Source organism: Rattus norvegicus, chromosome 6, assembly GCF_021556685.1.
Source record: "Rattus norvegicus strain SHRSP/BbbUtx chromosome 6, alternate assembly SHRSP_T2T, whole genome shotgun sequence".
Lineage (NCBI taxonomy): Eukaryota > Metazoa > Chordata > Mammalia > Rodentia > Muridae > Rattus > Rattus norvegicus.
In genome coordinates this window covers 38,384,308-38,399,192 of record NC_141539.1, presented here as the reverse complement: position 1 = coordinate 38,399,192, position 14,885 = coordinate 38,384,308, and the positions used below count along the sequence as shown (strand labels likewise).

The 14,885-nt window shown below is 41.0% G+C and overlaps 1 protein-coding gene across 1 annotated transcript in view; it reads right to left on the bottom strand.

Moving 5' to 3' along the window:
* LOC134479337 (uncharacterized) overlaps positions 1 to 14,885 on the bottom strand; it is a 271,992-nt gene that overhangs the window by 59,893 nt on the left and 197,214 nt on the right. The window lies entirely within an intron of this gene.

The following is a 14,885-nucleotide window of genomic DNA, read 5'->3' as shown; positions in this document are numbered from 1 at the left end:
TAAGTGTGGAGTGCCCATGCTGGTCCCGGGGTCCTATCTCTTAGCCCTGTCCTTTTAGTTTCAGGAAGCCCCTGACTTTATCATGTAGGAACCAGAGATCTTCCTCAACCCCAGCCACATACTTATTGAGACTCAAGAGAAATCTCTCATAGAAAACTGTGAACATTGTAAAGTGGTGACTGAATACTGAGAAGTTATTAGGATCCCTCACAAATTGAATGGTGCTTTCCCCCAAAGCTGGGGTTGCTAGAAATGGTTTCAGAATAATAATATCTGTCAGATCATGGGGCACAGGGAAAAAAGAAACCAGTTTCCAGGTTCCCCAAAGACCTGATGAAGCCTACTCAGTAAACTGTTGTTTTTTGTTTGTTTGTTTGTTTTTTCCTAATTTTTTAAAGAGAAAATAACTGGTGACTAAAGGGGATTTAAGGCTCTTTCCAAGAAAATCTGTAGTTTCCACAATGGTCAAATGTTGGCCATTCTGCAATCATGCACAGAGTATGAGACAGATAGAGGAAATTCTTCTGACAAATGTTGTAAGACCTTGAGGTAGGCTGTCAACTAAATTTCCCTGTCACGGAGACTTTACAATTCCTAGGTCTGGAGTCTAGCCACCCTTTATAAAACTAGTTCAAGGAATTAGTATATAACCACTGGAAAAATCTATGTCCTGAGCCCAACCGCACACATTCATACCGCAACAGGTTTTGACAGTGGATAAGGAGATAACATGGATGACGGAAGGTCCCTTGAAAGTACTTTGTCCCAGGAAATTCCTCTTTCCCTCGGTTTTTAAGTGGGCCAATGGGACAGTAACACTGGCTGCACCTGCAAAGAAGAATTTCCTCCAGGATTAGTTGTCAGGGTACCAGGGATCAGCTCCAGGTTGTTCCAAAGACCAGCATGGAAGAGGGGCGGGCTTAGGGAACCTTCACGACTTTTCTTAGCCTGATTGTATACATCTATACCTCTAAGCATGATATTTATAACTACGATATTCCTTATGACTGTATATTAATGAAATAAATCATTAGACAAAATAGAACAATTAATCAACAGATATGTATTTACTCCTTTATACGTAACAATCGGCAATTATACCTTGGACTAGATTGTGTAAGAGTTGACACATATTGCACACTTTTGTGCCTACACTATACAGGGATCCTTCTAGGCTTCAGCTCATGTACTTCTCAGTCAGACAATGCATGTTCTGATATTACCCAAGCTCAGAATGGTATGGTGAGGATCTAAATGCAGAAAATCCTGAGCCATTATGATACTTTCGTCTCCTATGTGGGAAAACAAAAAGAAATAAAATTCATTTATTTTGAAACAATTGAGTCACTCAGATTTATTGAAAAGTTGCAGATCTAATATAAAGAATTCCTATGGGTTTTCCACCTAGACCCCACCCCAAAGTTAGCACTTTATCACCATCTGGTTCATCATTCTTTGCTAAGTCCTTTCTGAACCCTTTGAGAGTGGCTTGCAGACACGAAGCACTACTGAGTCTAAGCGTTTTTGCACACATCCTAAAACAAGGATATTATCTTATACTCTACAGTGTAGTCATTGAAATCATGAATTAACCTTGGTACAGCATTGTTATCTAATCTACAGTTTCTATCCCCAGAGTTACTATGATCTCATTAGGTCCATTCTAGCAAATGCCTCTTGGTTTTGTTCACTTTCTTCTCCTGGTCGCCATTCAGTATCCAATATCACATGAGCATGACATTTTTAAGAGAACTGATTAGATCATTATCCACTCGGGGCCTACAAAAGTGATGGTGTGTCCTCTCCGTACCCTATCAGGAAGTAGGCAAGATCGTTTTTGCTGAGCGATAAGCCATGCAAAAACATACACTTCTAACTATGTGACTTGTTTATGGTACAATGTGTCTCTCTGGCTTCTCAGGAAGCACTTTTCTCTGTGAGTCCCATCAGAATGGGACTGAAGTGTTTACGTGCTCCACACCTGCCACAGCTCAGCAAGCTGGACCTGTGCTTGGTAAACCTTGGTTATGTTTGCTTCCATCCCACCTCTCCTGCTGAATCTGTCGTGGACACTTAGAGTAATGGAGGCAAATTAAAGGAAAAGGCTGTCTACTCCTCCCTTCACTCATTCTTTACCCAGAATGCCATGCAATATGTGGAGCACCTTCCCCAGAAGGAGCAGGAGTAGGACCTGCAAGAAACAGGAAGGGAAAGCAAAGCATGCCTCTTGTCCTCCAGGAGGTGGCAGTGCCTGCGACATATCATGAGCAGACATATCATGAGTGGCCATCCTTCCTCCCTTACCCAGGATCCAATCTTATTTCCTCACAATCTGAATCCTGAATCCTGCAACGGGTGTCAAGAATCATGGTCTTCTGGTAGGTTAATGTGCTCCCTTCCTGATGGTACATTTGCTTGGTATGAGAAGTTTCCAAAAACTTAGCCATAACTTAAAAAATGTTTCTCATGGTGGGAAGCCCAGGATGGGTGAAAGGGCTCAGGACAGCAGCAAAATTCAGAAATCAATCTCTCTCTCTCTCTCTCTCTCTCTCTCTCTCTCTCTCTCTCTCCCTCTCCCTCTCCCTCTCCCTCTCCCTCTCCCTCTCCCTCTCCCTCTCCTCTCCCTCTCCCTCTCCCTCTCCCTCTCCCTCTCCCTCTCCCTCTGCCTCTCTCTCTGCCTCTCTCTCTCTCCCTCTGCCTCTCCATCTCCATCTCCCACTCCCACTCCCTCTCTCAATCTCTATCTCTCTGTCCCTCTCTCAATATCTCTCTGTCCCCCTCTCTGTCTCTCTCTGTCTCTCTGTCTCTCTCTGTCTCTCTCTCTGACACACACACACACACACACACACACACACACACACAACTTTGGTTTGTCTCTTTGGCCTAAATGGAAAAAAATGCAGAAGCAAATCATCTTATTTACTGGAATTTCAACTCTAGGACGTACCAAGTCTAGGTGACTCACAGAAGTCAAAGAAACTATGGCATGTTCCTGCCCTCCTGGATTTTATAATCCTCCATGCATACTGCCACTCCATTCTCTGCCCCATGTCCAGCAAGTGTAATGGGCTTTTGGTAACCCTTTCAACATGTCCTCACAGGCTTACGTGTTCTAAATGCCTTTGACAAGTGCACGTTACTGTCCAATCACAGCCAGTGATTGAAGGAAACACCAACACAAACTACCACCTTCAAAGGCAGCAGGGACCAGGGCAGATGCTGGGTCCTGAGATCATGGCAGTGAAGGCAGAGGAGAGGCAGAAGAAGCAGGGGTTAAGAACTTCAGTGGCTGAGGTACAGTGCCAGCTTAAATGTTTACAAGCAGGGGGACTAGATGAATCTCACCTGTAGCATTTGTAGAGCAGTAGAACCTATTTCATAATACTACTGTGAGGGCCGAATGCAATACTTCTATGTAGCTTGGACAACTCTACGGCCAGACAATAGATCTTTAAGAATTCTTTGAATGCCATGATTTAAATGTATCTACTACCCTCCAAAACCCAAGGGCTAAAACACAGTGTCTCTCTCCAGCTGTAGGGCATTGTCTCAATTAGTGATCAATGGAGGAGGGCCCAACCTGATGTGGGTGGTGTCATCCCTAGGCTGGGTTCTATAAGAAAGCAGACTGAGCAAGCGCAGCAAGCAGCATCTCTCCATGGCCTCTGCTCCTGCCTCTAGGATTTTGCTTTTTTTTTTTAGTTCCTGTCATGATTTCTGTCAGTGATAGCATCACTGTAGAAGTAAGTGTAAGCCTCCCCATTTTTTTCCTCCCTGAAAAACAACATAACCATATCTCTCAGCTCCACTTTCTGTACAAAAGAGATTCACACAGGTTCCTCTATAAAACCTACCCTGACGCTTGGATTTTCTAGACATTATAGAACATAAGAAAACATGAGACCAGTATCAAAATTAGAAGTTGTAGACAGTGCTCACTCCTCAAATGAATCTGATTTAAGAACTCCTTTTGTACTAGGCATGATGGAACACGATTCTAATCCCAGCACTGGAGCTGTAGAGACAGGAAGAACAGAAGTTCAAGGTCATTTTCAACTGCACAAGACCCTGTCTAAGCCACTTCCCATTCACCAAGCAAAATCCTCTCTGCAAGATACCACAACCACCCACAAAAGAATTACCCTGGACTCTGTCTATAAGCTTGAATTTTGGCTGTCAACTTGATGTGGATTAAAAGCCATCTGGATTAATAACAAGATCTACACAATGACAACACAAGTTCAAATGCCAGTGTGGGTGGGGAAACAACCTCACGAAGCCCCACTCCTAGAGTTACAGGTAATTAATGGCTTCTAAGAGAAGGCAGACAAGCTTTCTCCAAAGACAACCCTGCTGAGACGATATCTAATCCCAAGTGGTCAGTCCTATATGCAAATGCATTTGTGCTATACTAAATGGACTCATCAAAATATAGATATAAATATAGATACAGGCACAGATATAGGTATGTAAATATAAATATAAATACACATACACACACCCTGATTTGTCCCTTTGACATAAATAGAAAAGAGAGGATATTATCTTTTGACTTATTGAAAGCCTGGTTCTAGAAGTTGCCAAGCTCAAATTGACCCAGAGAGAAATAAAAACCAAATGCATCCCCACCCTCCTGGATTTTATCATCCTCCTTACCTCACCCTCTGCCCTGTCACCAGCAGGTGCACGGAACACATGATCAATTTGTCACTTCTTAAACTTTTGCTGGTCAAAACACCTTTAACCCAAGAACCTTTATAGGATATTAAATGTACAGGCCATACCAATCGAGTGCACATTGATAACAAATCATGGATTTATTTGACCCAAGGAATTAGTGAAAGTATTATATTAGAATTTATTTTAAAATTATTATGTAGTGTATATATATATAATTTTACCATTTATTAAAGAAGAAAGTGATTTGCATACTAATGAGATGCATGTGCATTTTAGTTTTACTTAAAAATTGGATTGTGTGTAAATATTTGATACTACAGGGCAGAACATCATCAATTACTTTTCAGAGTTTACTGATGTTTTGACCTTATAATCATCAATGCTGAGGCCATCACTTTGCATAAAGCATGCAGTACAACATTGCACTTCTATGTTTAGGGCATTTCAGAAAGTAGTTGATATTTGGTCCTCATCCCAAGCCAAACTTTTAAGTGATATTTAATAAAACTCAAGTCAGTAACTCAAGCCCAAAGATGTATGAATTGGATACATGCTGAAAAATGACAATAGGATAAGAGTATTCTCTGTTTTCTGTTATTAAACCATGGTACTTCTGGTGGAGCAGAAAATGTTGAATGTACCATAAAAAAAAATCCACTGCTTGTCATAGCAGATAGTGGTCTCAAACCTAAGCCAGGAATACCTCAGGTTCATTACACGCTGAAGTTTGAGTTTGAACTGTGAATTCAGACAACTTTTACTGTCAAGGTTTTTGAGCTCCTGTGCTCAATTTCAAATCCCTCCTTTGCACTCATAATGACTCTTACTTGTCTAAGCCAAATACTCACTGCCTCTTTTCAGAGAAAGTTACGTGCTAGTCTGGACTTATTCATAGGCAACCACTAGAAGTCAGATAAGCCAGAAGATCATTGGGCTATTGATGCAGGCTTACACTAGTCTAAATGACAATCACGTTTACTTTCAGTATGTAAACTAGAATTTGCCCCCATCTCCAAGTAGAAATCTTGATTCCAATATAGAGTGAAACTGGGAAGGGCATAATAACTCGTGTTATAAGTCACCATGTATAGCATCCATCATGGTTGCCAAGTAAAGTAACCACTTTTTCCTAAAGATGGAGCATTTTAATGCCCTATGTCATGAGCCTCACTGATAAACAAGAAATATACTTAGCTGATCAATAACGTACCCAGAGACACTCCATAAATGGTAGACCCAGAGTTGGAATACAAGCTTCCTGCTTTTTCCTGGAACTCTCCCTACTTCATTAGAAAATGCCATGATAATACCCATGGTGGGGTCTCTCAACCTCTGAGGAAGACTGTCTAAGCGGCACCATTTCAAGACCCACAGCCCATTTACAATTTGGGTTCTGAAATGACTTTCCATCTTTAGAGAGACCAGTAGACACACTGATTTAAACCCATCTTTCCACAGAGTAGAATAGACAAGGGCAAAGGTGAGCAAAAGGTGAGAGAACACCTGTGTGGCATGAATATATCATGACAAGAAGATGCAAGCCTGAACAATGGATGCCCAACCATGCATTTTGAATTTACCCCAAAATTATGCCCCATCTGAATCTGTCTTCTGGGCACCACAGTGGTCCACCAAGTAGCCACAGATTGCATGTTTCAACATCACAAAATTGCTGTAGAGGCCCTAATTTTCTAAATATTGTCTTTAAACAATATATCTATGTCCAGTATCTGGGACAAAACTTAGCCTCAAAGTCCCAGACCCAAATATGTATAACATTGATTGAAACGTTTTGTGGAACAAACAATTAACTTCCTGAATGAAAAATACAACTTCACCCATTGCAGGAGAGGAAATCCCAAATGCAAAATTTATCTCTAATAGTCTACTAGGAAAAAACCTGAACTCAATACCCCTTTGCCTATTGAATAACACTAATCCTGGGCAATCACTCTTGGAGAACTTCGCTTGTGTCTAGTTTGACTGGAGCTTGTTAAAGCAAACCCATTTTTCTTCTGTGAAAGATGTAATCAGTAGTAAGGAAACTAGAGCATTCGTGATCCTGCTAATCAATCTCTGTTCTGAAATGAAAACAGTCCCCGATTGGTAATTAGTTTCCAATGATGAAGTAATTAAATATTTCACCCTGAAGTCCCTCTGCTTTGCGTCTGGGGCTTCGTAAAAGTTCCATTTTCCAAACCCCTGTGTGGAATCTTATTTTATTTATGGCCCAGTCTTTACAAGCATTCTGGAACCCCGTCTAAACAGCACAAAGGCAACACAGGAAATTTGACAATTAAGTGTTGAACTTGATTATTGCCGTCAGCAGACCCAGGTAAAGCAAAGACACCTGATCCACACTTGGCTCTGACTTCTCAAGAAAACACAATTGCACAGTTCAGGATAGATTTAGGAGTCTGAGACATAAAAGGAGAAGCCAAATTTTTCTTCTTTAACCTTGATGAGGTGCTTCGGGGAAATGAGAGATGAGCCCGAGTCTTCCAAACAGATGTCTGCCTCAGTTTGACCCCATAACAATAGACTCTCTCTCTCTTGGAGATCGTCCTAATACTGACATGCACTGCTCATATCCAATAGAGGAATGAAAAATGCCAATGCTATAATTGTTCAAAAATGCACGTTTAGTTGCCTGAGCAAGCTGCAGTAAGACATGTTACCAAACCCCATTTCTTAACGTTTATTCACATAATTGGCCGTTGTAAATATATATGCCAGAAGTTCAGGCCAAAAGTTTTTGTTAAGAAATCTTTAATCTTTCCCTTCATATGCATGGTCAATCATCAACTGGTTATTAAAAGAGGCATAAAAGGTTCCAGAATGAGCAATCCCCCAGCCTTGATGGCCAGAGACTCTGATTCTATGACATTCCTGGTATTATCTCAAAGTCACCCCGCACCCACCCACTTCCCTCTGGAAAATTGCCATTGGCAGCCAGTAACCACGCTCATGTTTGAAGTCCCCCACCATGCTTCAAACCCTTCAGGTTTATGAATTTTACAAGGCAGCCACAGTTTCCTGCCTCTCAAGACATCTCAGCCCAACAGGGAGGCAGGACAGAAGGGAGGAACATACCCAATCCTTGTGCATACCTCCTCCTTGGGAGGCTCAGAGTACATGTATGCAGCTTTTGCTTTATTCCTGGGGAAACCCAGGTTAAAAGGGAAGGTGGACAGAGAGGAAATAAGAGAGCGGCGTTCATCAAGAGCTGGGTGGTTTCCTTCGAGTGGTGGGATTCCATGGAAGTACTACAGCTAGTGCTCACAAGGTCTGGGTGTTCATCTTGACATAGCACCTTGACAACCCCAAGAGCTTCTTGAGGGAATGGCTCCTCCTTCCAACAGAATCATTGGCCTTCCGTTCTTTCAGGCCCTTCCCATATGGGTTACCCTGTATAATCAGACAGATTTAACAACTTCTGACTCCTGAGCGAAATTTTTGACAGTGATCCTCTCAGATGTAGACTACATCAGTGGTTCTCAACCTTCCTAATGCTATGACCGTCCGGCATAAAATTATTTTCGTTGCTACTTCGGACTTGTAATTTTGTTACTGTTATGAATTGTAATGTAATATCTATGTTTTCCCCATAGTTATTCAACCCCACCAAAGGGGTCATGACCCATGGGTTGAGAAACCCTGGCCTGAAGAAATGTCTTAGTGAACATGTGGCCTGATATGGTCAGTGTTAGGGTTCTCCACAGAGGCAGAGCAAATCAGATATGAAATAGATTTACTAAAAGGAGGGGACTCATGGGATTATCAAAGCTGAGACTTTTCCTGGTTCTAGAGACCCAGGATAGCCAGTGTTATAATTCATTGTGATATTGAAACTATGAACACAGGAGAAGCCAGTGGTGTAACCCCACTCCACCCCCAGTCACAAGAAGTAACCTGAGAAGGCTCAGCTAAAAACATGAGGATAAAAGGGGGGAGGGCAAGTTCTTTCTTGTTCTCATCAGGCCCTGAAAAAAAATGGGCTAATGTCAGTGTGCACTGGCAGAAAGCGACCTTCTATGTTGAACCCACCCATCCATCACTCATCTCATTCGTTCAACCAGATGCATTGCTATTTCCTGATCCAATCAACTTAATGCATGGAATCAGCTACCACGGGTTCCCTGACACATCAGACTCACCTCTCTTTCTTCAGGATTTTAAAAATTAATATTACACATGAGTTTGATATATTTTGATCATATCTCCTCTCCCTCCCCTGTGTAACTCCTCACATGTCTCCTTGAGCTAGCCTAAATATCAACGAGATAAGGTACATGCCAAACATTCACAAACAGTGAAAATTAATACAAGTATGGGACAAAGTTGTTTCCCCATATTATCAGATACAATCAACAAGATACATATTTGACCAGTCTGCTAAGCTCCTGTCCAAGGAGAAGCACCTAACACTGGTAATGGGCTGAATAAACCCGAAGACAGATTTGGGATGACCCTCTGTGTTGTCTTTCAGTCATCCAAAGTTTCCAGGTGAATCTGAGAAAATATAAGTTATCATGTTTTCATTTGTGGTAATTTAAATTTTAATAATGAACACAGTGCCTCTGGATTAAAAGAGAAAACAAAACAAGAGAGAGAGAGAGAGAGAGAGAGAGAGAGAGAGAGAGAGAGAGAGAGAGAAACAAAGGCTCTCACTTTATAAATCCCTTTGGTAGACAGGTTCAGAAAACAAGTTTTAGTCTATATTTTCTATAACTAAAGGAAAGTGAAGGTTTACAAGATTTAATGATTTTCTGAGTTTGGGTATTAATAGTGTATGCCTGTAATCCCACTACTTGGAATATGGGGCTGGGGAGGATGAAGAATTCAAGGTCATTCTTAGCCACATAGTAAGTTTGAGATTAGCCTGGGCTACATGAATGCCTATCTCAAAAAGTCACAAAAAGAAAGAAAGAAAGAAAGAAAGAAAGAAAGAAAGAAAGAAAGAAAGAAAGAAAGAAAGAAAGAAAGGAAGGAAGGAAGGAAGGAAGAAAGAAAGAAAGAAAGAAAAGAAAGTAAATAAGAATGATTTTCCCAAACCATTCATAATAAAGAAACTCTGTGTCATGATTTCCAAGTCCTCTGAGTACTTGAAGGTCTTGAATTACAGCAATCTTTTTTTTAAAGTTCTGTTTTGCTTTACATGCTATCCATCAACAGACACTTTCAGCTTTCTTAGAAGATTTGTGAGACCTTTCTTGAGGAGGGTGTCACACACCCCCAAGAGAGGAAGAAGAGGCATTGCCCACTGAGTGGGAAAGCACTCAACCTCACAAGAGAGAAGTTCACCCATGACAGAAGCACTGTTTATCGTGTCAGAAGTAGCAGCTGCCGTTCGTTCATACACTTGCTCTAAGCATCCTTCACAAACATTCCCACTCAAGCCTCACAGCTCAGACAGACAGCTTCACAGACGAAGCGTGATGATCCTATGAGTTAAGTGAGCTAACCAGAGCTACCAAGTCCCAGCGTCCGAATTTCAGCTCACACTCGTCACACTCCACCTATCTGTCTTCATACAAGAAAACCCACTAAAGCCTTACCCCAATCCCTGGAGCTGAGCTGTGATTAGCAAGCCTTCTAATGAAGCCTCTGCAGATCGTAAGACTAACCATTACATGAGGGGCATTTAGATTTCTTTTAAAACAACATTTTCTGTTTATTTCTGAGAATGTATTTTAATCACAACATTCCTCCCTTCACTTTTCTCCCTCCAGACTGACTCCTACACCCCTCCCCTAGCTCCCTCAAATTCATGGCCCCTTTTTCACTAATTGTGCAGGCATCTATGAATCTAATAGACATATGTATTCCTAAATACAACTTGTTGAGTCTATACAACATTACTTGTGCATACTAACTATATTGTACAAAATTTAATTGAACCAACTCCCTAAGTGGCACCATATGATTTCACACATTTATTTCAATTTTCAGGACATTTGTAGATTTGAGTAAGTTTTTTCTTATTTTAGAATGTAAGTATTTGGGTGGCACACACCTTTAATGCCAGCACTAATGAGGCAGAGGCAAGCAAATCTCTGTGGTTTCAAGTCCAGCCTAGTCTACAAAACATGTTTCAGGACAACTAAGTGCAGATAATACACGTACGGCCTCAAAAGGTGGCTCGGCAATTAGGAGAATTGCTGGTCTTCTAAAGGACCTGCACTTAGTTCCCAGTAGCAATGCCAGGCAACTCACAACCATTTGTATCCTCTCTCTCTCTCTCTCTCTCTCTCTCTCTCTCTCTCTCTCTCTCTCTCTGTACAGACACATATACCCATATACAAAAACAAAAATGAACAAATAAATGTAATAAAATATTTTTGCATGGATGATATGCATGTTGGCATGTATAGTGTGTATGTGTGCCTGTGTGTGTATGTGTGTGTGCTTTTGTGTGTATGTGTGTGTGCCAGTGTGAATATGTGTGGGTGCCTGTGTGTGTGTATGTGTGACTGTGCAAGTATGTGTGTCCGTGACTTTATGTGTGCCTGTGTGTGTGTGTGTGCCTGTGTGTGTACCTGTGTGTGTGCCTGTGTGTGTGCCTCTATGTATACGTGTATGTGCCTCTGTGTGTGACTATGTGTGTAACTGTGTTTGTGCCTGTGTAAGTCCACTTAGGTGTACCTGTGTGAGTCCATGTGTGTGTGCCTGTATGAAGGCCAGAAGTTAAGGCAGGGTCTTTTACTGAACCCAGAGTTCACAGATTCATCTAGTTTGGCTAGTCAGTGACCTCAGGGGGATCCCCTGTTCCCTACAGCTAAGTTCTGGAAGTACAGGGAGAAAGTTACATTATATGAGTACTAAGGATGCAAACTCAGGTCCTCACTGAGGCATAGTAAGCATTTTATCCACTGGGCCATGTCTCCAGTCCCAACATTTTTCACTGTTTAAAGAATTCATTTTCTTACCACCAATGGTTACTCTTATTATATTTGCAACATAACTCACAACACATTTGTCTATCTGCCAAATTCTTCTCTTCTTTGGATTAAATGCCCTGTTTTCTTCTAAATAATAATAATAATAATAATAATAATAATAATAATAATAATAATAAATGGGGCAATGATGCCAGCAAAACATTGTGCCAGGTATCACCACAGAATACCTTTCTTATGAAGATACACATTTAAAGATATATACATACATATATATATATATGCCTTTACACTTTGAAATCAAAGTTAATTTAATTTTAATTCATAAGTAAAATCAAATTAAAGTTCTTTCATTTATTTGATCATCTCAACATCTTAACTCAAGAATTTTGTCAAAAGGTCAGTTAATATCCAGAAACAAGGTATTTTGTACAAAGGCACAATGAACCATTTTACAAGACAAAAAATTTTATCAGTGCTAGGTTTGTTGACAAAAGAAATAGGAAGAATTCTGAATTTGAATGATACATTAGTAAGCAACAAGTCAAATGATGCAAATAATAATCCAAGAGTCTAAAAATTTTAGAAATGTTTTAACTTGAGTCTATAGCTAGTAGACAGCACTCAATAAATAACACAAGTTAGTATCACTATGCAAAAGTACTAAAGTAGACTATTTAAAGTGAAGTAAGCATTGAAATTATTTTAATGCTTTGAACATGTCCAACGATGATATTAAGCAAACACAATGTCAGTCTGTGTTCATGTAATTATGAAACTGTAAGTCAAAGCTCACTAAAGCAGGATTCAGATTCCAGCACTATTTCATGAAAGTCTCCTTTACAAAGGACAGAATTCTACATTGTCATATTACCAATCCTAATAAAGCCCATATCCTCTAGCTGACAGGACAATAGATCTTAAACTGGTATACCGGTATTCACAAGTCCAAGGAAGGCATCAAGTCGATGTCCCTTCCAGTGTTTGTTACAGTGAGCAAGATCTAAAGCCCCGCAGGTGTGGCACTACAGTGCACTGATGAGTGAATTTAATGCTAACAATACCAAAACTTGAACAAGCAGCTAGACACCACTGTCTTGAGAAAGCAAAACCTGTAGGATCAAATCGGCCACAAATTAGCTCCATGGACTTTAGTGAATTTTTAAACTCTATTTTAACTCTTCATCTGTAGAAGACAACAGAGAATTGTCCTGCCTCACGTCCTTTTAGGCATTGGTTAAAGGAGGTTGGCATCACGAAATGTCTTGTCAGTTTTCAGAACCACAGCAGCAGCCTCTTTCTCTGGGCTAACCCTCTAACTTTCACTTATTGGATCAGGAACTAACAAAAGGCAAAGATCCCAAAGGCATACTTGCAGGAACTAGTCTTCTAATAGCCATTTCCTGAGGCCACAGAGCTGGATTCTATATAACAAAGCAGGCATGGAAAGACTCAGGACTCCAGCCAGCAAGGCCTTAAGGCTAGAAACACTGAGGAACATAGCGGACTCCTGCTTCTTTATGACTGCTGGTACCATAAGATTTAAGACCCTAGGAAAGGGGTAACCTTGGATTTAGGGATGTACCCCCAAAATACTACACAGGATTATGGCAGAGAAGAAAACAATGCCACACGTTGTGGGCCTAGATAGAATAGTGCTCTTTATTCTCTACACAATGAATTTCTAATATGATAGACAGATTAATATTATTAACTTTGGCAAATCCACAGCCCTCTGAGCCCTTGAGGGTAGAGAAGGGACTTGTTGATTTGGAGAATCTCCAAAAATAATTTCACGCAAGAAATAATTCTCTTGGATGGTCCCTACAGAGGAAGTAAGCTAAATCAGAAGCTGTAACCTAGAGGGGTAGTGAAGTGGTATGGGCGCTCTCGTGGGTTAAAAGGTCACCATGCCATGTCCCCAAACGCTGACTTGTTCAGGAGGCCAAGAGAGGCATAGTGAGGTTTCTAAATTTTGACTGGGGAGAGACTAGAGCTTGAGTACATGGATCAAACAGCAGCTACAATAGACAACAGTGATGTGCATGCCAAGCAAGGATTCCACTTCCTTCAGGAGTTGCAAAGAATTTTATCTCCTGCATGTCTTTAAAAGGAGAAGTTGCAAAGGAAATGAGGAAAAGTCCTGGACTCCATAGGATAAAAATCTCACCATAATTATACAAACCACACAAGAAGATCAGAGGTCCAAACCGGGCCTACTGGCTGAGGAAACGCAGTTCTTCGGCACAGCCGACCAAAGTTGGAATAACACTATCCATGCTACCCAGAAGCAGCTGTTCATCTTGAACAACCTCAGAAGAGACCTTGTGGTCAGGAAATCTTAGAAACATGAGATGGAAGACATCAAGGATGTCTTATTTATGACCTTATTTATCCTCTGAACAATTGGACCATCTACCCAGTCCTCCTTCCAGCATTTGATCTACCTTCTGGAACAGATTCTCCAAGGAGAGCCGATGTCCACGTGGGGGCTTATGCTGTCAGGAGGCATGTCATGATTTCTAGCCTATTTTCTTCCATGACTTTCAATACTACAGATCCAACTTAGTGGGGCCAAGGAGGTTTGGAAAAGATGGTCAGGGGCAAACCAAGAGCTGTGCAAATTTTCAACGGGTACAGATAACACTGCGTCTGCTTGGGCAGTAAGAAGACTGCGAGCCATCAAGATGGATGCCCATCGTGGAGAATGAAAATGCATTGCCTTAACAGTGAAAACTAAAGCCCTAAAATGATTAATAATGATGTCACCCAGGGGGAAATTGCCTTTGTCCTTCCCCTTCCACATCCGGCTCTCGCTAGAGGTGTGAACTGTGAACTCACATGGAAGGATCACAACTGTTTGTAATGACATACCAGCACACTGTAAGCACCAAGTGCCTCGTAAGTCTTCAATAAGTTTATGTCTGGTAAAGTGGAAGTGAGTCCTGAGCACTGTGACTTCTACTACAGCAACTCATATTGTAGATGGCAAGCAGTCAAAATGAATGGCTGAGGCTTTTAAAAGAGATCTTTGTGATCTTTTTATTTTAATCCCTCCAGGGCCCAATGAAAGGTGTCCTTGTTTATAATTTTAAATGAGACCCTTGTGGGGATGCCTAGTGGAGATGCTACACAGACCAAATAAAGCCATTCATCATCTTTAGGGCAGGGTATTTCAGAACGGCTCTGCTGCTTCCTAGATACATAACTAAGTATAAGTTACTAGCCTGGGGCTTAGGTTCTTCACCTACGAAGACCAAACAGAAACTATTGGTCTTCACTTACAGTCCTGATCTTATGTAATTA